General features: G+C 42.7%; 1 protein-coding gene and 1 pseudogene across 5 annotated transcripts in view; one reads left to right on the top strand and one right to left on the bottom strand.

Annotated features, from left to right (window-relative positions):
• pitpnm2 (phosphatidylinositol transfer protein, membrane-associated 2) overlaps positions 1 to 23,501 on the bottom strand; it is a 496,848-nt gene that overhangs the window by 334,203 nt on the left and 139,144 nt on the right. The gene's annotated exons all lie outside the window — the stretch shown is intronic.
• On the top strand, positions 7,871 to 15,936 carry LOC145356173 (mRNA turnover protein 4 homolog; annotated as a pseudogene).

Genomic DNA, 23,501 nt, shown 5'->3' with positions numbered 1-23,501 from the left:
GGAGAGGGTGCAGAGGAGGTTTACCAGGATGTTGCCTGGTATGCAGGGGAGGTCCTATGAGGAGAGACTGAGGGATTTGGGGTTGTTTTCACTGGAAAGAAGGCGGCTAAGAGGGGATCTTATAGAAACATATAAGATGATTAGAGGTTTAGATAGGGTGGATGGTGATAGCCTGTTTCCTCGGATGGAGAAATCTAGCACGAGGGGGCATGGCTTTAAATTAAGTGGGGGTAGTTATAGGACGGATGTCAGGGGCAGGTTCTTTACCCAGAGGGTGGTGAGGGACTGGAATGCCCTGCCAGCTGCAGTTGTAAATGCGCCTAGTTTGGGGGCGTTTAAGAGATTGGTGGATAGGTTTATGGACGAAAAGGGATTGGTTTAGATTAGTGGGTCAATGTTTTTTTTTAAAAATAAGACTGGTCGGCGCAACATTGTGGGCCGAAGGGCCTGTTCCGCGCTGTAATGTTCTATGTTCTATGTTCTATCCTGAGTCTTCCAGGGTTCCCTACTTCTACCAGCCTTGCCCTTCACACTATGAGGCATCTGTTTGCCCTGAACCCTGGTTAACACACTTTTGAAAGCTTGCCACTTACCAGACATCCTGTTGCCTTCTCACAGACTCCCCCAATTAACTTATCAAAGTTTCTGCCTGATACCATCAAAATTAACCCTGTCCCAATTTAGAATTCTAACTTTGGGCCAGATCTTTCACTCTCCATAGCTATCTTAAAACTAGTGAGTGAGCAGTGCTGCTGAACTTGGCAATAACAAAGGTGGAGCTAAAATTTGTAGCTGTCAGTTAGATTTCTTTTGTGGGTTGACAGCATTTATTGCAAAACACACATTTATTGTAAAGTCACAACCCAATAAACAAACAGCTGAGGACTGGTGACATTGCCACAGGCAAATTGTAATGGGGAAAAGCAGCCAAAGGAGAATCGAAACAGAATTTAATCCTGTTATTATTAAGCTAAATGCCCCTCCTTAAATGACTTCCACCAAATCAACATCTCTTGCACACAAGTTCACAATTCTTTGTTAAAATTTGAAAAGTTGATTTAAGATAATCCATCCAGGGCACAAAATAGCTGATCCTTCCATCAGATAATTTCCTTTCTTAAATAGATTCAGTTGTTTTGTGTTTTTATACATGGCCCCACCCTTCTTCTAACTTCAAGGTAGTTTTTTGGCTCAGTCTACCTGAAGCTTTCAATATCTTTTATATTGCTCACATGAATCCAACTCAGGGCTAATCACTGCAGAATGACTGCTTCACTTTTGTAACCCATGCTGAAACCCAAAATATTACTAACCTTTTTACAGCTTCATCACTGGCCTTTTACCAGTCTGACACATCCACCATTTTAGAATCAAAATCATGGAGGTGGAATTCAGGAGGAGGCCATTGGTGAAAGAGAATCTGAAGGTTGACAGAAGGATGCATGAGGTTTTCTGCTATGATGGGGCTGGGAGGAGGAGAGGGAAATGATGGCTGGAAACATGATAACTTCACAAGTGAACAGGTTTAGTGCACAATAAACAATAGGATGGAAGATTAGTTTTGGGTCTAGCAACTCACTTGGTTCAGTGTCTCTCACCAACCAGCAAGGGGAATGGAGTCAGTAGCAAGGGAGTGGAATATTCAGCGAGATGGAAGATTGGTTAACAGCAAGACTTCAGGATAGAAAGTTGAAAATAAAATGTGGCTTGGCAGAGTGAGCAGCCAAGAGTTCAGTGAAGAGGGCACAGAGTTGATCTTTTCTTTTGGAACCCTTTTCAGCCTCCAATATTTGCTTCTTACGTCGGTACAGGGGGAAAACCTAATTTTTCTGGGCATTCTACTTAAAATAGATAGTTTGAAAAGTTAAGGTATAGCAGGGCAGCTCAATCAAGTGGAATGTGCATCCTATGACACATGGCAAGTCATGGACGCACCATGTGTCCGAGACAAACACACATCTGCAGGAAGTGTCATTGGTGCCTGAGCGCCAGGTTTCAGAAGTTGGAACATCAGGTAGGTGGAGTCAAGTGGCATATATGCAAGGCAGAGAACTACATGAAAAGCACCTTTAGGGAGGTGGTCACAACACAGGTTAGGGACATACAGGCAAAGGATGGCTGCCAGACTGTCTAGGAGAGCCAAGCAGGTAGTCTAGGAGTATTCTGAGTCAATCTCACTTGCTAACCAGTTTTCCATTTAGATTTCTTAGGCGAGAGTGGCAAGGGCCAAGTCCAGGGCACCACAGTACGCTCAGCTGGACAGGAGGAGAGAAAGTAGAATCGAAGAGCAGAAGTGATGAGAGGTTTGTTAGTTGGGCGGACAGATAGGTGTTTCTGAGCTGTCCCATGTCTCCAGGTGACATGCTACCTCCCTGGTGCTCACTCGGGTCAAGGATATAACAGGGCAGTTGAATACAATCCTCCAGGCAGGGTGAACAGTTACAGTCATGGTTCACATAGATACCAGTGATGTAGATAGGAGGGGGGATGAGGTCCTGCAAGCGGACTTTAGGGAGTTATGAAAAAAATTAAAAAGCAGGACCTCAAAAGTAGTAATTTCAGGATTACTCCAAGTGCCACATGCTAGTGAGCATAGGAGTAGGAGGATTGAGCAATCGAATAGGTTTTAACCTCCAAAATAGGTTTTCGGTCCTGGAGGCTACAGTTCAGGAGGAATCAACTGGGGATAGCCAAAGGGAGCAGGTCTCTGGGGATGAGCCTATTGTAAAAGCTCAGGTGGTTAGGGGTTGCAAAAGATTGGGACTTGTGATTGGGGACTCCACCGTTGAAGGGACGGATAGGAGAGTTGGTAGCAATGATAGGGACTCAGGGCTGGTGTGTTGCCTACCAGGGGCTGGGGTCCGGGATGTATCAGAGAGGATATTCAAGACTCTCAGGAGAGAGGGAGATCAACCCCAAGTTATAATTCATGTGGGGACACATGATATAGGGAGGCTAAGGGAAGGGGATATTAAGCAGAGATTCATGGAGTTGGGGTGGAAACTAAAGGCCAAGTCAGACACAGTGGTTATCTCTGGACTCTTGCCTGTGCCACGGGATAGTTTAGAGAGGAATAGAGAGAGGGAAAGTTTGAACTCGTGGCTGAGGGGATGGTGCAGGAGGGAGGGGTTCAAGTACTTGAGCAATTGGGGCTCGTTCTGGGGAAGGTGGGACCTCTATAAGAGGGACGGGCTACACCTGAACCAGAGAGGAACAAATATCCTGGGGGGTAAATTTGTGAAGGTTATGCGGAGTGGTTTAAACTGATTCGGGGGGGGGGTGGGATCCTGAGTAGAGGGGGTGAAAGTGAGGGGGGCATAGATGGGGACTGCAATGCACGGCATCGTGGGGGTGGGGCGGAGCAGGGTTTGAAATGCGTATACTTTAATGCGAGGAGTATTCGCAATAAAGTGGATGAACTTGCAGCGTGGACCAGTACCTGGGACTTTGATGTTGTGGCCATTTCAGAGACTTGGATAGAGCAGGGTCAGGAATGGATGTTGCAGGTCCCGGGGTACAAATGCTTTAGTCGGAGTAGAGAAGGAGGTAGAAGGGGGGGTGGGGTAGCATTATTGGTCAAGGACTGTATCACAGTGTCAGAGAGGAAGTTTGATGAGGACTTGTCTGTTGAGGTAGTATGGGCGGAGATTAGAAATAGGAGAGGAGAGGTCACCCTGTTGGGAGTCTTTTATAGACCTCCAAAAAGTTCTAGAGAGGTTGAGGAAAGGATTGCGGAGACGATCCTTGTTAGGAGTGAAAGTAATAGGGTAATTGTTATGGGGGACTTTAACTTTACTCATGTTGATTGGAATTGCTATAGCTCTAGCTCGTTAGAGGGGTCAGTTTTTGTTCAAAGTGTGCAGGAAGGTTTTTTGACTCAGTATGTAGATAGGCCGACTAGAGGTGAGGCTATATTGGATTTGGTGCTGGGTAATGAGCCAGACCAGGTGCTAGACTTGGAAGTTGGTGTGCATTTTGGGGATAGTGACCACAATTCGATTACGTTCACCTTAGTGATGGAAAGGGATAGGCATGAACCTCGGGTCAGTAGTTTCAGCTGGGGGAAGGGTAATTATGAGGCTATTAGGAGAGAATTAGGAAGCATTGGTTGGACTAGGAGATTACAGGGACTGGGAACGTCCGAGATGTGGAGATTTTTCAAGGAGCAGCTACTGAGGGTCTGTGATAGGTGTGTCCCTGTCAGGCAAGGAGGATTTGGTAGGCCCAGGGAACCGTGGTGCACTAAAAAAGTTGATTCGTTGGTTAGGAAGAAGAAGGAGGCTTATGTTCGGATGAGGCTTGAGGGCTCAGGTAGTGCATTAGAAAATTTTAGATTGGCTAGGAGGGCGTTGAAGAGGGAGTTAAGAAGGGCTAAAAGAGGACATGAGATGACTTTGGCTGATAGGATTAAGGAGAACCCTAAGGCGTTTTACAGGTATGTCAAGAACAGAAGGTTGGTTAGGGCAAGATTAGGGCCAGTTACAGACAGTAGAGGGAAGTTGTGTGTGGAACTGGAGGAGATTGGAGAGGCGTTGAACCAATATTTCTCTTCGGTGTTCACGCAAGGGGACATGAATGTAGCTGAGGAGGACACTGGGGTGCAGGGGTGTAAAATAGACGGCATGCAGAAGTGGTTTACTAGACTGATTTCAGAGATAGGAAATATTTTGTCAGTTAGGATTATATTCACTGGAGTTCAGAAGAACAAAGGGGGGAACCCGCCTGAATCACAAGTTTTGCATTTTGAATTTGGCTTGGATAAGCATGAGGTGTTTCGCTTCAGGTGTGATTCAAAACACCTACTCGGGAGCTTTTATCAAACAAAGTTTATTTAAGAATATAGTTAATATGTATAGTAAGAAAATTAGCAAGAGTAACAAGGGAGAGAGTAGGGCCTCTTAAGGATCAACAAGGTCATCTATGTGTGGATTCACAAGAGATGGGCAAGATCCTCAATGAATATTACTCATCAGTATTTACTGTTGAGAAAGGCATGGATGTTAGGGGACTTGGGGAAATAAATAGTGATGTCTTGAGGAGTGTACATCTTACAGAGGAGGTAGTGTTGGAAGTCTTAAAGTGCATCATAGTAGATAAATCCCCAGGACTTGATTAAGTATATCCCAGGACATTGTGGGAGGTTTGAATCATCAATAGTCATGGGTGAGGTGCCTGGAGAGTGGCAAATGTTACCCTTTTGTTTAAAAAGGGCTGCAGGGAAAAGTCTGGGAAGTACAGAGCCAGTGAGCCTCACATCTGTGGTGGGTAAATTGTTGGAAGGTATCAGAGACACGATCTACAGGCATTTAGAGACACAAGGACTGATTTGGGACAGTCAGCATGGCTTTGTAAATGGAAAATCATGTCTCACAAATTTAATTGAGTTTTTTGCAGGGGTAACCAAGAAGTTAGATGAGGGCAGTGTGGTTGATGTTGTCTACATGGATTTTAGCAAGGCCTTTGACAAGGTACTGCATGGTAGGTTGTTGCATACAGTTAAATATCACGGGATCCAGTATGAGGTATCTAAATGGATACAAAATTGGCTCCTTGACAGAAGCCACAGGGTGGTTGTAGAGAGTTGTTTTTCAAACTGGAGGCCTGTGACCAGCGGTGTGCCTCAGGGATCAGTGCTGGGCCCACTGTTATTTGTCATTTATATTAATGATTTGGATGAGAATATAGGAGGCATGGTTAGTAAGTTTGCAGATGACAACCAAGATTGGTGACATAGTGAACAGTGAGGAAGGTTATCTCCAATTGTAACGGGATCTTGATCAATTGGGCCAGTGGGCTGACGAATGGCAGATGGAGTTTAATTTGGACAAATGTGAGGTGATGCATTTTGGTAGACTGAACCAGGGCAAGACTTACTCAGTTAATGGTAGGGTGTTGGGGAGAGTTACAGAACAAAGAGATCTAGGGGTACATGTTCATAGCTCCTTGAAAGTGGAGTCACAGGTGGACAGAGTGGTGAAGGCGGCAATCGGCATGTTTGGTTTCATCAGTCAGAACATTGAATACAGGAGTTGGGACGTCTTGTTCAAGTTGTACAAGACATTGGTATGGCCACACATGGGATACTGTGTGCAATTCTGCTCACCCTATTATAGAAAGGATATTATTAAACTAGAAAGAGTGCAGAAAAAATTTACTAGGATGCTACCAGGACTTGATGGATTGAGTTATAAGGAAAGGCTGAATAGACTGGGACTTTTCTCTCTGAAGCATAGGAGGCTGAGGGGTGACCTTAGAGGTCTACAAAATAATGGAGGGGCACAGACAAGGTAGATAGTCAATATCTTTTCCCAAAGGTAGGGGAGTCTAAAACTAGAGGGCACAGGTTTCAGGCAAGAGGGGAGAGATACAAAAGTGTCAAGAGGGGCAATTTTTTCACACAGAGGGTGGTGAGTGTCTGGAATAAGCTGTCTGACGTGCTAGTAGAGGTGGATACAATTTTATCTTTTAAAAAGCACTTAGTTACATGGGTACGATGGGTATAGAGGGATATGGGCCAAATGCGGGCAACTGGGATTAGCTTGAGGTTAAAAAAAAAAGGCAGCATGGACAAGTTGGGCTGAAGGGCCTCTTTCCATGCTGTAAACCTCTATGACTCAATAAATTTATCAATTACAAAGAACCAAAACAACCACTACAATGTATAACCCTTAACGAATATCTCTGATGTGTTCCATTTAAAACCAAATTCCATAGAAAACAAAAAACCCTTTTCACGGGTTTAACACAGCATGACTCACTTGATACTGGGGTCAAGGTTGTTAGTTGAATTAAGCAGTGTCATGCTCTTGAGATTCAAAACAGTCTGAAGACAAGGCAGCTTTAGACAAGCACCTGCGCAAGGATATTTTGGCCCTGGAGGGAGTGCAGAGGAGGTTTACTAGGCTGATACCGGAGTTGAGGGGATTGAGCTATGAGGAGAGGCTGAATAAACTAGGCTTGTACTCGTTAGAGTTTAGAAGAATGAGGGGAGATCTCATTGAGACGTATAAGATGATGAATGGGATGGATAGGATAGAGGTGGAGAGACTCTTCCCGCTCAAAAAGACAGTAGGACTAGGGGGCACAGCCTCAAGATAAAGGGGAGGCGGTTTAGAACGGAGTTGAGGAGGAACTTCTTCACTCAAAGGGTGGTGAATCTCTGGAATTCTCTGCCCGTTGAAGTGGTGGAGGCTGCCTCGCTAAATATTTTTAAGAAGCGGGTTGATGGGTTTTTGATAAGAGAAGGGATTGAGGGTTATGGGGAGAGGGCGGGAAAGTGGAACTGAGCCACGACAGATCAGCCATGATCTTATTGAATGGCGGGGCAGGCTCGAAGGGCTAGATGGCCTACTCCTGCTCCTATTTCTTATGTTCTTATGTTCTTATGTAAGGTCTAAAGGAGAGAGAGAGAGAGAGAGAGAGAGAGACTGCTTCCAGTCTGACGTCCATTCCCTTTGAAATCCAACTCAAACCTGCAGCTCAAAACTGACACTGTAAATGAAATCCTTTTCACCTGACGTGTTACAGTTTTTTCCTCCTGACAGCACCTAAGGCTGAGAGCATGAAACCACTGAGACTGCAAGCTGCAGAAAAATCTTCTCTTAAAGGAACGCTAACTTCACATTAACAACAGCATCGCAACGATAATGATTCCACTGCCAGAAATTCCAGTTAAGATTCCTTCTCATTACAATCCCATATGGTTAGCTCAGTTGACTGTACAGTTGATTTGTGATGCGGAATGACACCAACAGCATGGGTTCAATTCCCAGACTGGCAGGTCCATATTCTCAACCTTGCCTGAGATGCGCTGAGCCTCAAATTAAAATCAGCACCAATCAGCTCTCGCCCTCAAAGGGAGAACAGCCTTATGGCTACCTGTGACTACGGTGACTTTACCTATGCTCTCACAGTCACCGAACTAAATGCAAGTAATTCAACTAAAGCTAAAAATATCAAAACATCAAAAGAATGTGCAGTCATCACTCTTCTACCCAGAAGTCCTCTCATCATTCACAGCCAAGATTGTATATAGGTGACTCTGTCAAAGCCATAAGCCAATACCATAAGGAGTTAGCCACCTGATGTGTATACATATACAGCTTGGGATCATCCTGATTATAATATCTGCTCAACACCTCTCCGTACTGAACTCTTTTTACGTAAAGACAGAATGGAGCACTTCATCCGTGTACTTTATGGTAGGATATTATTCTGATGCAGCAGGCTAGCATTTGCATAATTGCTTTCTGATGGAATGAGCGATAGCCATAAATTGGATTAATGCAAGGTCTAAATGATGCTCAGATGACAGGCAGCTTCAGCCTCCATTCCATAAATTTCGGACTTTACAGCCAGATAAATTTAACCGCAGCGATAAAATGTTTTGGCTGTTAGCAACTCAAATACACTGGCATGACAAACAAATAGAGGCGCTTTCAGCCTGACAACAACTTATCCCCTCAAAGAGAGTGCACTAGCACAGCTGTTCTGAATGAACAGACATCACCTAACAACAAGATTAAAAACTCTTCAATTCTGTGTCAGTATCCACAATGTAGCTTATAACACCAGCATAAAGCTTAAAGGTTATTATGACATTTTATTAAACACAAACTGGAAGCAACTGGGTTCTCAGCAGTGAGAAAACCAGCAAATCATTTCTGAAATCTTGGGTAATTTTTTTAAATGTTTTTAAATAAATATTAACACTTAATTCCATCTTAAAAATACAGATGATAGTGAACTTACATAAAAGGTTTGAAAGATGCCACTGTAGGCTACTGCAGCACATTTTGTATTTATGTGCGTGGAATAGATTATCCCAAGTTTCTGTGCAGCTTGGACTAATGTTCCATTGTGCTCTCAGCAACTGGGAGACATTTTTAAAATGAGTGGAAATGCTGAGAGATCACCCAACAGCTGGGGAATAAGGCTCTGCTCCAGCATATGACCTTCTAAGCGTCAGAATAGATTTTCCATTTGCTACATGCAAAAACCTAGGTTGTAACCCAGGGAACAGCTTACCTTCAATTTTATTTGAAAACTCTGGGCACCCAAGCATCCAACAATTAAAGAGCCAATGTAACTTAATAGGAGACAGTTAGTTCAGTTGGTTAGAGTTTGGAGCAGAAAATGCCAATAGGGCAAGGCCACTCCCCATTTCGGCAGAGGTAGTTCTTGGGGATCGCCCCTAGCCTTGTGCGAGAGTAACACCATGAGCTTCGATTATAAACCCTCAGACAACAGGTTGCTACACGGGAAAAGTTAGAAGAATGAATGTTGACGTGTTTTGACACAAGGTGATATTGAACAGAATCCCCTGAATACAAAGTCAGTATGTGAACTCAAACAATCAGACAATGGTTTGCTAAATTTTGTTGCTTTGTTTTAAAATAGATTACATATTTCTAGATACAATATATATGCTAAATGTTTAACATTAATATTTTACTTTGTCATTTACAATATTTTACTTTGTCATTTACAATATTTTAATCATATGAAAATTGAGTTCTCGTGACTGATAGAATTAGCTTCTGTTGCAATTTAGTTATTCTCCAAATAAAGTTCAGAAGTTTCTTGGCCCCATCATAACCAAATTTACAATTTTCCAAAACATTAACTCCTTTTCAAAAGTAGAGAAGAAATTTGAGAATTTTTATTTCCAAAGATGAACAGATACTGTCAGTTACACAGGTATGGAGTATGGAAGGTTTTGGAAATGCAAGAAAAATTGTCAGTGTGAGAAAATGGCTGAGATAGTTAGGGGGAAGGAAAGTGTTTCTTCAGTACGTTACAGGATCAGCAGGAGTATAGACTGTAATACAATTTACATCCAGTTAATTTGAGGGATACTGATCCTTTGAAAGAGAGGTTTATCATTTTCCAATTAATTTTCCAGCAAGGACGTTATAAACTGTGACGAATAAATACTTTAATCCTAGTTTGTCCTTTCTGTTCAAAACAGCTACTTAGATTCCTACCTTTGACATCTACTCAAGATTCCAGTTGAGGATATAATGAGGCTTTGACTGCTGCTTGTTCCATCACAGCAAACTACTGGAAATAAATACTGCTTCCTGGAAGGAGAAGCACAAGCAGAAGGGGATAAGCACTGAGGCTGCAACTAATTACAATTGATATTAATCACCTGGATGAAGAGACTGACTGTATTATAACTAAATTTGCTGATGATGCAAAGATAGATGAGAAAGCAAACCAAAACAGAAAATGCTGGAAAATCTCAGCAGGTCTGGCAGCATTTGGAAGGAGACAAAAGAGCTGACATTTCGAGTCTAGATGACCCTTTGTCAAAGCTGGTACAGTAAGAAAGCAAATTGTGAGGAGGAAACAAAGCACAGGCAAAGAGATATAGATAAAATGAGTGAGCAAAAAAAATTAGCAGCTATAGTATAAGGTTGCTCGTACAGAATGATCTTGTTGGCCTTGTACATGAATCACAGAGGTTAACATACAGGTACAGCAAGTAATTAAGGTGGCATATGGAAGGAGTAAAAGTAGGGAAGTCTTGCTACAACTGTATTTGGCATTGGTGAGGCCTACTTATATACTTGCATTGGAAGGAGTTCAGAGGAGTTCCTGGGATGAAGGGATTGCCTTATGAGGAAAGAATCAGAAGATTGGACCTATACTCATGGAGATTTAAGGAGTGGAGGTGATCTCACTGAAACATACAGGATCTTGAAAGGGTTAAACAGGATGAATGAGAAATAAATGGTTCCTCATGTGGGAATCCAGAGCTAGTTTCAAAATGTGAGATCTTGCATTTGAGACAAAAGGAGAGCGGGAATTTCTTCGCTCAGACGATCACGAGTCTTTGAATTTTCCCCCACAGAGAGCAGTGGAGGCTGAGACATTGAATATATTCAAGCTGAGTTAGAAAGATTTTTGATCGGCCAGGCAGTCAAGTTATGGAGACAGGCAGGAAGGTGACATCCAGATCAACCCATGACCTTAAAAAATGATGGAGCAGGTTCAATAGGCTGAATGGCCTATTCTTGCTCCTCCTATTTCTTATGATTTTATGAAAGAACTGCATGATTATAGGGAAACAGGAGTAGTGTGGGACTAATTCGATACCTCTTTTAGGAGCCAGAGCAGACACAATGGTTTCCTTCTGTGCTCAGAATCACAGCACTGTTACAGTGCAGAAGGACACCATTCAGCCCATCATGTCAGCACCAGCTCTCTGAACCAGCATTATGACTTAGCACCATTCTCCTGCCTGTTACCCGTAACCCTGCTATAAGATTCTATGTTTGTGCATGATAGTGCAAAAACAAAACCCCCCCCCGACTGTTATGCTCCTTTTTTGATTTGTAGTTTTGAAATGGATCATCTACCAGAATCGGAGAATACTGTGAGCAAAAACACTATATATTGCTAGTGTAATATTGCTGCTGGAACAATCGCGAAACAGCAGCTTAGTGGCGTGGAGACAGTTGAATTAGAAATCCATTCAATGAGCTTCAGTATCATGGATGTTTTTGTATACCTGCACTCTTACCATTATCTTTCAATTAGCCATGTTGGTTTTTGAAATACACTATTGTGCAATGTATAACACGCATTGAATAGCCAGAGAGAAACCTTATTATTGCAGCACCACCGCCACCAGTAACTTACATTTACATGGAGCCTTTAGCTTAATAAAACATTCCTGGGCACGTCACAGGGGCATTGTAAAACCAAATCATAACTAAGTCAGACAACCAAAAGCTTGGTCAATGATTACAGAGTTACAGAGAGAGATTGAATAGGTTAGGACTTCATTCCCTGGAGCAGAGAACGAGGGGAGATTTGATAGAGGTGTATAAGATTTTGATGGGTATAGATAGAGTGAACGCAAGCAGGCTTTTTCCACTTTCTTTAACCAGAGGGCACGGGTTAAGGGTGAAAGGAGAAAGGAGAAAAATTTAAAGGGAATATTAGGGGGGGCTTCTTCACACAGAGTGGTGGGAGTGTGGAATGAGCTGCTGGATAAAGTGATAAATGTGGGGTCACTTTTAACATTTAAGAAAAACTTGAACATGTTCATGGATGAGAGGGGTGCGGAGGGATATGGTTCAAGTGCAGGTTAGTGGGACTAGGCAAAAAAAAGGTTCAGCACAGACAAGAAGGGCCAAAAGGTCTATTTCTGAGCTGTAATTTTCTATGGTTCAATGATTGAAATTTTGTAACATATCAGAGGGGAAAAGCTCTTAAATAAGCACAGATGTCTGAGAGCATTGTGAGGCTGAGGAGGTTACACAGGTAAGAAACGGAAAAGGTATGGAGTGGTTTGGAGCAAGGGTGAGAATTTGAAACTCAAGAACTTTGGTGTGGAATGCACTGTCTGCTGTGATAGTGGAGTCGGACACTAGGAACTTTCAAGCCGTTACTGGATAGGCACATGGAGCACTCCAGAATTATAGGGAGTGGGATAGCTTAATCTTGGGATTGGACATTGCTCGGCACAACATCGAGGACTGAAGGGCCTGTACTGTTCTATGTAAGATATAGGTCAGCGAGCTTCAGAACACAACTTGGCACAAATTATGATAGAGCAGCACAGTTTTGGATAATTTCACTTTCCTGGAGGGTAGAATTCTGTACAGCAACTAGGATGGCATTGTAAATGATCAATCCTAGATGTAACAAAAGCTTGAATGAGAGTTTCTGTAGCATCAGAGCTGAGGCAGGGCTGAAGTCAGGCACTCTTAGAAGTGGAAATAGGTGGTCTTAGTGATGATGTGAATAAGCGATCAGAAGTTGATCTTGTGATCAAAAGTGACATCAATGTTGTGAACAAATTGGCTTAATATTAGACCGTCACCAGGGAGAGAGATGGATTTAATTGCTAGGGAATGAAGTTTGGAAAGGGACTGAAAACTAACGCTTCAATCTTTCCAAAATTTCATTGCGCAAGTTGTAATTAAGGAAAAGCACTGAACGGTAAGTCTTGGATGATATGGGTCTCTTTTAGATTATACATTCCATTCTGGCATGAATCCTGTAAGGAATCAATTCTAAAATAAATCAAAATCAATGAGACAAGCCTGTTCGCAAACTTTTGCATCTGGTTCCAAGATTCATTGACAGTTTGGCTTAAACATCTGCCCAATATAACATCAGTGTCAGTGATTGTATCAAGCTCTCATTTGCTGCACGGGGCAGTGAGAGTCTGCAACAGCTCAAACTTTGGTCAATAAAGGTCGCATCCGGAACTGGAAGCAATTCAGAGCACACTGCTCACTATGAATGAAATGCCGTTAGGAATTCTGCTTCTGCCCTGATAGTCTGCTGCTCAGAGAAATCATCCTGTGAATGTGAATGAGGTGTTAGTCATCCCTCTATTGCCTTTTGAAACTTTCTTAAATGGTTCTGAATCTCAAGTAGGAAATGAATTGTCTCACAGAGAAATTCAACTTTAACTTCATCAAACATGAAGGGGTGTTGCCAGCATTGGACTGAGGTGGGCACAGGAAAAAGTCTCACAACACCAGGTTAAAGTCCAACGGTTTATTTGGAATCACAAGCTTTCGGAGCGCTGCACCTTTCTCACCTGATCTTTAACCTGGTATTGAGACTTCTTACTTCATCAAACATCACAGGCATAAACCCAAATATCAGCCTGTACAAGGTCTGACATAGAACAATACAGCGCAGAACAGGCCCTTTGGCCCACGATGTTGCACCGACCCGTTAAAAAACAATGACCCTCTAACCTAAACCAATCCCTTTCCATCCATAAACCTATCCACAGATCTCTTAAATGCCCCCAAACTAGGCGCATTTACAACTGCAGCAGGCAGGGCATTCCAATCCCTCACCACCCTCTGGGTAAAGAACCTACCCCTGACATCCATCCTATAACTACCACCCCTTAATTTAAAGCTATGCCCCCTTGTGCTAGCTTTCTCCATCCGAGGAAAAAGGCTATCACTGTCCACCCTATCCAAACCTCTAATCATCTTATATGTTTCAATAAGGTCCCCTCTTAGCCACCTTCTTTCTAACGAAAACAACCTCAAATCCCTCAGTCTCTCCTCAAAGGACCTCCCCTCCATACCAGGCAACATCCTGGTAAACCTCCTCTGCACCCTCTCCAAAGCCTCCACATCCTTCCTATAATGTGGGGACCAGAACTGCACACAATACTCCAAGTGCGGCCGCACCAGAGTCTTGTACAGTTGCAACATGACGCTGCGGCTCCTAAATTCAATCCCCCTACCAATAAACGCCAAGACACCGTATGCCTTCCTAACAACCTTATCTACTTGATTCCCAACTTTCAGGGATCTATGTACACATACACCTAGATCCCTCTGTTCATCCACACTATTCAGAGTCCTACCGTTAGCCCTATACTCTACACATCTGTTATTCCTGCCAAAGTGAATTACCTCACACTTTTCCACATTAAACTCCATCCTCCACCTCTCGGCCCAGCTCTGCAACTTGTCCAAGTCTCCCTGTAGACTAAGACATCCTTCCTCACTATCAACCACACCTCCAACTTTGGTGTCATCAGCAAATTTACTAATCCACCCAACTATACCCTCATCCAGATCATTTATAAAAATTACAAACAGCAGTGGCCCCAAAACAGTTACTTGAGGCACACCACTCGTAACTGAACTCCATGTCGAATACTTACCATCAACCACCACTCTCTGTCTCCTATCCGCCAGCCAATTCCTAATCCAATTTCCTAAATCACCCTCAATCCCATACATCTGCAATTTCTGCAGAAGGCTTCCATGGTGAACCTTATCAAACACCTTACTAAAGTCCATATATACCACGTCAACTGCCTTACCCCCATCCACCTCTTTGGTCACTTTCTCAAAAAACTCAATAAGGTTAGTAAGGCATGACCTACCCTCCACAAAACCGTGGAATGACCGTGGAATCTCCAAAATTCTACTTTCAGGCTTACGTGAAGTGCCGATTATTTTAATTTTCTTCTAAATCTCTCAAAGTGGCTCAGCCTTTGCTTCTAATAGGCTGTTATTAGATAATGCACCATTCATGCAATATTTTCAGGACTCCCATTTTAAAAAGCACACCTTACCACTTAGCTGAACTGGAACAAAACTGAATCCATGAGATGCAGCTCATCCTTCACATACTGGAGCCTTTAAGTTCCTACAAATTCAGCAAAAACTCATTCTACACACTCACTCCTTTTATATTATTTCTGAAGTTTCTTTGACTAAAACAACAAAGAAAGGGTTGCAAGTCAAACAGAAACTAATTGAGGGGTTAAGAAAACATGTGGATACCTACATTTTTTTGTCTTCTGAGAATGAGAGAAATAATAAACTAAAGGGCACACAAGTGCCTGGAAACATTGTCAGTTTTTCTTTGGTAAAAACAAACTGATGAGGGGGTCCTGGGAACAGAAACAACAGGCAGACAAGTAGAAGGAAGGTTTGTTTGTGAAAGATCATTAAACAGTTACAAAGTGAAGTTGTTCTTCTGTTCACCAAACGCACATAGGTGGAAGTGAGCAAGTAGTTTGACCGCTATACTGAATCTGAGTTTGCTCATGCTCTGAATTTATTTATTACTCTCACAGGTAGACTTACATCAACACTGCAATCTCATTATTGTGAAAACCCCATAGTTACAGTAACTGTTACACTCGATGCTGGGCAGTTGCCACAGTTCTCACACTGTCTTGGGCCACAGCTGTGGCAACTTGGGTTGCCCACGACATTATAGAAGAGTGCTGTGACGTTATTTTTTTGATTATGACGTGTGCCTCACTGAGCTTTGAACAAGCATATTTTCCAAAACTGCTCGGTGGCGGTCTTCAAAGTGACGATAAACTGTAGGCGGAACTCTGAAACTGGTGAATTTCAGCAACTGACAGCAATTAGTGGAAGAAGCAAAGAGATGGAGCAGATAGGTGACCAACAGGAATAATGGAGGTTCCATCAGTATTAACCTTCAGTGACTAATCAACAATGCCACAAATATTTGTGATATCAGCTGCTGCAATACTGGACATGAATGTGGATTTTTAATAAAAGTTTCGATCTTGAGCAGAAAAAAAACCATTTGCTTCATCCACCACTGGAACACAGTGGCTGCATTATTCAACAAGGACATACTCTCTTCTACTGTTGAGAAAAAGATACAAAAGTCTGAGGCCACACACCAAGCAAATCAAGAACAGCTTCTTCCCTACTGCCACCAGGCTTTTGAATACTTCTTTCATATATTAAGCTGAGCTTTCTCCAAACCCTAACTGTAACTACAACACTATGTTCTGCATCCTCTCCTTTCCTTCTCCTCTTTGTACTCTAGAATGGTGTGCTTTGTCTGCATCGTGCACTAGAAACAATACTTTTCACTGTATCCCAATACACGTGAAAATAATAAATTAATCCAATTCAAATATAAGATGCACTGCTGAAACTCACCAAGGCTCCTTCCACAGCACCTTCCAATTCTGCAATTCTCCAAAGACATGGGACCGGAGACATAGGAACACCAACCCTAATTTCCCTTCCAGTCACACCATCCTGACTTGGAAATGTATCGCCATTCTGTTACTGTCACTGGTTCAAAATCCTGAAACTCCATCACGAACAGCACTGTGGATGCACCTACACCATGTGGACTGCAGCAGTTCGAGAAAGCAGCTCACCACCACCGTCTCAAGGGCAGGTAGGGCTGGGTAACAAATGCTGGCTAAGTCAGCATCTCACACATCCCATGAAAGCAAAATATGCTTTACCATACATGCATCATTATCTCCATCAATCATTCCCTTTGCTCACTACTCTTTAGGAAAATAATGTTTCTTCTGAATTCCCTGTTGGATTTCTTTATTATCTTATATCAATGACCTCTGATTAAACTCTCTGTATCACGCCATTAAAATTTTTCACAATTTTAAAGATCTCAAATATATCACACCTTGGCCTCACCCAAAAGGAGAGGCAGCCTTTTCATTCTTTGTCAATATGTATATCCATGCATTTCTGGCATGATCCTCGTAAATCCTCTCTGCACCCTCTTCCATGCCTCTATATCTTTTTTGTAAGTGGCAATCAGAACTTCACATGGTGCAGGTTTAGCACAGCGTCCCTAATTCTCAATTCTAGCCCTCTAGAAAAAGTCTGGGTGCTTGGTTAACTTTTTTTGAGCCCTTGCTAACCTGTGGTGCAATATTAGTGATTGGTGCATTTGCACAAGAATTAAACAAAGCAAGTACATTTAGCTAAATTATACATTAGCCATGCAGTTTATGCAAATACTAATTACAGCACAATAATCAAGCCTTTTAAAAATAATATATTGCATTTATACAGGACGTTTCACCACTTTACAGTCAAAGGAGCACTTTGAGGTAAACACTGCTGTAATGTAAAACATGGCAGCCAATCTATACACAGCAAGTTCCCACAAACAGTACCACAGTGATCATCAGCAGATCATCAGTTTGTGTGCTCCGATTGAGGGATAAATATCAGCCAAGACACCATACTGAAGTGGGTGTGTGGGTGGGGGGGAAGAGAGGGTGCGGTGGGAGAGGGAGTGTGTGTGTGTGGCAGGGGGTATGGGGAGGGAGTGTGAGGAGGATGGGGGGTTGATTACAGGAGGGCGAGCAGGGAGGAGCTGGGGGGGTGCAAGCGGGTGGGAGGCGGGGGGGGTGAGCACAAGCAGGAGAGGGGAGCAGGACAGGGGTGGCGGGGCTCGCAGGACGTGCACGCACGCGGGGCTCGCTTGCGCTCATGCACACATGGCATACGTGCATGTGGGGCATGCAAGAGAGAGGGGTGAGTACATGCATGTGTGTGAGAGAGAGAGAGAGAGAAGGGTGAGCATGTGTGCGTGCAAGAGAGAGAGAGAGAGAGAGAGAGAGAAAAAGAGAAAGAGAGAGGGTGTGTATGCCTGCATGAGAGAGAGAGCAGGGTCAGTGTGTGCACACACACACATCTGAAATGAGAATCCAGCTCTCCAGCAGCATTCCCAGTTTTAAATGACTGAGCAAAGGAGCGACCATCACTCCTCCCGCTAAAAGTGACAAAACGATAAGACTTTGTTAATAATAGCTATTTGTTTAATAACAGAACATTTTAATTATAATAAATGGAAATATAAGACATAGAAACATCTTTTACGTTTGTTTTTATATATTTGTACCTATTGCACAATAACAATCATTTTGTGCGGTTCAATTCTTCAAGAAGGATTTTTTTTTAAAAAGGAGATCAGTCAGCACTCTTGGGATGTCAAAAGGGTTCCATGGCTGGAAAATCTGGAAACCCCTTCTCTACACAAAATAAGAGCAGAACAAATAAACACGGAGTGGTCAATTGGGGGCAATAGTAAATAAAATATAAACAGGCAACAATCTTGGGTATTACAATGTATTTTCTTCCCATGATTTCTAAATAAAAGTGGGATAGAAATAAGCCACAAGCATAGGTGGAAAGGTACAGCCAGCACTTAACTACCAACAGCAAGGGGTTAAGAGATGTAAAGCTACTACACTCCCAACTACCATTAGACAACTTACAAAAATGTCACCCAACATGATTATTTCAAAAAGGAAAAGTCTTGAATGGAATTTCCAAAGGAATCTTACAGCTCTTTCTCGATAGAGCTACCCACTCTGAGGTACACTAACAATGTTCTGTCAGCTTATAGATGTGAAACCTCAAGCAGACACCAAACTGAAAGCTCTTTTTTATCAGTTAAATTGTATTATTTATTTCATGGGCCTCTACATTTCAACAAGAAGATTCCAACAAGGGTCTGAACATTTGCTCAAACTTTAGTTTCTCCTCTAACACAGATGCATTTGTTTCTCAACTAATTTTATTCGTAAGGATCGCATAATCAATATAATCAAAGTAAGCATGGTCCACATTACATATCTCATCACTTCCGATGTGACCAAGTTATTTAAAATGTTCATTTATTGACATAACATTCTATAAGTGAGATAGGCCACCCTGTTCATTGCTGTAAAAGACCACATACTTAACTCCAGTACTAATATATTCCACTGTAGTAGCGTAAATTAATTACCTTTTTAACTCATTAAGCTTTGGTTACTCAAGCATCTTCATGAATTCCTTGTGGAACGGGAGGTGCTTCCCATTTTACGTCCTCTGGCTGTGAGTTCATACAGAGACAGAGGGATACAATCATGCCAGCATGTCACTTCAACTGGAATGGCACCTTCAGAAACAATGCCGATTCTCTTCTCTGCTGGAACCATCAGCTTAAGTTGCCATGGCGAAAGGAGCTGCTCGGAGGCCCGGGCAGGACACACTATGCCAATAATGGCCAATCAGCAGCACCACATATCTCACTGCAACCAGCAGCTGCTCTCAGCTCGGCAGAAACGACTGCGCCTGTGATCTGTATGCAAAGCCAATCAACAAGGTACGCAGCTATTTAAACTGAAAAGGCTCCTCCTCCTCATTCATCGATGCATTAAAGTTAAAAGCTTTTCCGATAGCCAAGAATTGCATTCTTCATTTTAAAGTGGAAGAAGAACATTAAATTATCGGCTCAATATTAAAGCCAATGTTGGCAGTCTACTTAATGGGCTGATTTAATGTGCAAGGACACAAGATTATTTCCTCAATTGTGATCAAATTTCACCTCCATCAGCAATAAACGGGTTTGTGAACAGAAGTCTTTAAATATCACAGACATGCATCAAGCTGATTTCAAATTATTCAACCAGTACTTCCATCCTCAAAAAACACTGCTTTTTTGCCCCAGGTCTAATTTTGTTCCCCTCCAATGAACATCTAACGCATGGTATCGCTATAGTTGTTTTGTCATTAAATCACATCCAGCACCTGGTCCAATCCTGAGTGAGTGCTCTTGCGCAATTTGCAAGTCTCAAAGCACAGAGACTGGTGCCTGAAGCCAAACTCAGAATGAAAGGAATGTTCAGCCTCCAATGACCATCTCCGTTGCTTAGCAACTCAATTGTGGTCTTGGTATCAGCAGGTTTAAATAGCCACCTTTTCAAAAAACGATTTTCAGTGGGTGCTTTTCGTTGCTTTAAATTGGTGGAGCTTTCTCATAACAAAAAAACAGCAATTCATTATCGCAGCTAGTTAGTTGTCTGCTCGCATCATCACATCCTTAAAGCTACCTTGCTAACAAAGTGTAGTATAAGAGTCTGGTACATATAGGGTTAATGTGGGATTCAATACAATCTGCACTGAGGGGGCCAATCTAGTGTTGGACAGAGCTGTGAGTATAAGGAAGCCTGGAGACAGTTCCCAGCTTGAACCCTTTACTGTATATGTGTACATAGTTCTTGCAGTTAATAAATACATAATTCTATGTAACAATATACATACTTGACATAATTATGACTATAAAGACTTCATTAAGACCTACCATACTACAACCAACCCCCCCCCACAACTCTCACCATTATAAAATGTGAGGAAAGAATAAAAAAACTACACATAAAAGCAAAAGAAAGCTATGAAATATTACAAAACAGTATGGATGGCAATAATGCACATCAAACATGTTACAACCAGATAACTGATAGCAGTGGATGATTAATCACAACTTCCCATAAGTCTTCAACATCACAGATGTCAGTCTTCAACCAAATCGATTCACTCCACATGATATTAAGAAATGACAGCAGACATTGGTGCAGCAAAGGTTACAAAGCCCTGACAACACCATGGCTGTAGTACGAAGACTTGTGCTCCAGAAGTAGCTGCGTCCCTTTCTAAGCTATTCCAGTACAGCTACAACAAGCACCATCTACCCGACAATGTGGGCAATTACCCAGATATGCCCTGTCCACAAAAGGACAAATCCAATCCTGCCAATTCCTATAACACTAGTCGACCACAATCAACAGCAAGGTGATGGAAGGTGTCACTGACAGTACTATCCAGTCACTTACTCAGCAATAACCTGCTCATTGATCTTCAATTTGGGTTCAGACAGGCTCAGTCAGCTCCTGACCTCATTACAGCCTTGGTCTAAATGATGGAAAAAGAACTGAACTCAAAAGGCGAGGCGGGGATCACTAACCTCACACTATGCCAGCATTTGATACAGCATAGCAATAAGCCCTGGCAAAACTGAAGTCAACGGGAGTTAGAAGGGCAAACATTCCCCAACTGGAGTCACACCTATCACAAAGAAAGATAATTGTGGTTATTGGAGATCAATCATCTTAGGCCTGGAACATTGCTGCAGAAGTTCCTCAGGGAGTGACCTTGACCCAACCATCTTCAACTGTTTCATCATGGCCTCCCCTCAATCATAGGGTCAAAAGTGGGGATGGTTGCATAGTGTTCAGGGCCATTTGCAACTCCTCAGAGACTACCACCTAGAACAAACAACATAGCTGATGCATGGGAGAATACCACTGCCTACAAGTTTCCCTCCAAGCCACACAACACGGTAACTTAGAATTACATTGCTATTCCTTGTTCAAGAGCAATAAGCGATGGGCAACAAATGCTGGTCTTCACAATGACACTCACATTCCATGGAAGAAAGAAAGGCAACAAGAATGGTGGAAATATCAACAGAAACGAACAACAGCATATCACCCAAACAAGTTAAAACCTGGACCACAAACCTCAGGAGCTTGGGATGCAGCAGCAGAGGCAGCTGTGACTATACGCATAAATCATTGAACGTGACAGGACAGATTACATATGCTTTATTAATCATTTTCACAATCTTGGCTTTATGAATAGGGGCATAGAGTACAAAAGAAAGGAAGTTATGTTGAATTTGTATAAACCTTGGTTCAGCCTCAACTGGAGCTTTTTTGGCCAGTTCTGAGCATAACACTGTAGGAAGGACGGGAAGTCTTTAGAAGGGATACAGGAAAGATTCACAACAATGGTTCCAAGGACGAGGAATTGCAGCTATGTGGATAGACTGAAGAAGCTGGCACTTCTTCTTAGAGAAAATTAGAAGAGATTGGACAGAGATTTCCAAAATCACAACATCTCTGGACACAGTAGATAGGGAGAAACCGGCAGAAGGATTGAGAACCAGAGGACATTGATTTAAGCTGATTAGCAAAAGCAGCAACAACCACACGAGGAAAAACATTATTATGCAGTGGGTGGTTAGGATCTGGGACGCTTAGCCTGAGATGGCACCAGAGGCTTCAAAAGCAAATTTGGTAATCATTTAAAGCAAAACCGTCTGCAGGGCAGTGCGACGAGATGAGTTGCCAGCCCAGACACAACAGGCAGAATGGCCCTCACTTGGGTTGTTATGTTCTATGATTCTATAAGCTGGCTATTACATAAGTCACACAAAAACCACTGCTGCACAGCCAGATTATAGACAAACTGAGGGCAATGGACAGAGTGGATAGTCAGAAGCTTTTTCCCAGGGTGGAAGAGTCAATTACGAGGGAACACAGGTTTAATGTGCAAGGGGCAAGGTTTAAATGAGATGTACAAGGCAGATTTTTTACACAGAGGGTGGTGGGTGCCTGGAACTTGTTGCTAGGGGAGGTAGTGGAAGCAAATAAGGGGCTTTTAAGGGGCGTCTTGACAAATACATGAATAGGATGGGAATAGAGGGATATGATCCCCAGAAGGGCAGGGGGTTTTAGTTCAGTTAGGCAGCGTGGACGCTGCAATCTTGGAGGGCCGAAATGCCTGTTCCTGTGCTGTAATTTTCTTTGTTCAAACACATAGTGAAAGACGAAGAGCAAGAGAAGGAGAGAATGTCTTTCTCAGAGATTAATACAACTATCATTCTGTTTCACTTCTGAGGACAGTCAAGAGGAGAGACAAGAGCTGGTGTTGAGTCCAGATGACCCTTTGTCAAAGCTTTGTCAAATCATCTGGACTCAAAACATCAGCTGTTTTCTCCTTACAGATGATGCCGGACCTGCGGAGATTTTCCAGCGTTTTCTCTTTTGGATCCACACTCAGTTAGGCAATTTGGACAAAGGGGCCAAACTGAGAGAGGGCATCATGGGAGGAGCATTAGAACTCACTTTCAATGAGGAATGGTTGGAATCATTTTAAGAGAATGATACAAGATACAAGTAACCAGATCCATGATTCAGATTACAACTGCATATTTCTTTGGCCTCTGTTTCATAAGATTAAACCCATCAAATTGACTTGGGAAGGACAAGGTATTGGAGGTGTTGAGGGTTACCATTTCGCTTTGCATATCCTTGATCATAGAATCATACAACGTAGAAGAGGCCCTTTGGCCCATGGAGTCCACACTGGCACATTAGAAACACCTGAACTCCCACCTAATCCCATCTGCCAGCCACAGCCCTGAATGTTATGAAGTGCCAATGCTCATCCAGATACTTTTAAAGAATGTGAGGCAACTCGCCTCCACCACCTTCCCTGGTATTGGAGCCTTAAAAGTGGATAAATCTCCAGGTCCAGCTGAATTGTGCCATAGGCTGGTGTGGGAGGTGAGGAAGGAGATTTCAGGGGCTCTGACCCAAATTTTCAATTCCTCTCTGGCTACAGGGG

Source organism: Carcharhinus amblyrhynchos, chromosome 20, assembly GCF_965287045.1.
Source record: "Carcharhinus amblyrhynchos chromosome 20, sCarAmb.v2.hapA, whole genome shotgun sequence".
NCBI lineage: Eukaryota > Metazoa > Chordata > Chondrichthyes > Carcharhiniformes > Carcharhinidae > Carcharhinus > Carcharhinus amblyrhynchos.
This window is presented reverse-complemented; position numbering and strand designations above follow the sequence as displayed.